Source organism: Corvus kubaryi, unplaced genomic scaffold (genome assembly GCF_017639235.1).
Source record: "Corvus kubaryi isolate FWS band 111438036 unplaced genomic scaffold, C.kubaryi_AGA036_p1.0 37312, whole genome shotgun sequence".
Classification (NCBI taxonomy): domain Eukaryota; kingdom Metazoa; phylum Chordata; class Aves; order Passeriformes; family Corvidae; genus Corvus; species Corvus kubaryi.
The window spans coordinates 3,887,607-3,888,025 of NW_024581098.1; the positions used below are offsets into that span (position 1 = coordinate 3,887,607).

The window sequence follows — 419 nt, forward strand, 5'->3', positions numbered from 1 at the left end:
CCCCCCACCCCCGGACAACGGCGCCGATGGGGAACCCCCGGCGCCCCCCGCCCCGCACAGGCACACGGCAACAGGCGGCTGCGCCCCCCGCCCGGCACCTCGCACCCGCAGCCCCGGCCGGGATCGCTACCTCGGGAAGGCTCCGTGCGCTCCCGCCGCCGCCTGCTCCCGCCGCCGCCGCCGGGGCGGATCAGCTGATATTTACCTGTGAGGTAATGCACGCTCCGTAAGGTCACCGTGCACCCGCCGCCGGCACACGGTGCCAGGCAGGAGGAGGGACGCGCCGGGAGGAGCGGGAGTTGCTCCTGCTCCGCCGCCGCCGCGCACGGCGCCGGAGCGGGGCGGCCGCGCCGCGCAGAGGCAGAGGCGGCCGCTGCCGCTGCAGCTCCTGGCACATGCTGCAGGTGTCAGCGCAGGAG

At 77.1% G+C, this 419-nt stretch overlaps 1 protein-coding gene across 2 annotated transcripts in view; it reads right to left on the reverse strand.

Moving 5' to 3' along the window:
• The window catches only part of DTNA (dystrobrevin alpha), a 223,463-nt gene extending 223,098 nt beyond the window's left edge, over positions 1-365 (reverse strand). For both annotated transcript variants that reach the window (XM_042029071.1, XM_042029072.1), the window contains exon 1: positions 206-365. The gene's annotated coding sequence lies outside the window, so the exon portion shown is untranslated. The remainder of the gene's footprint in view (positions 1-205) is intronic.
• Between the last annotated feature and the right edge of the window lie 54 nt (positions 366-419).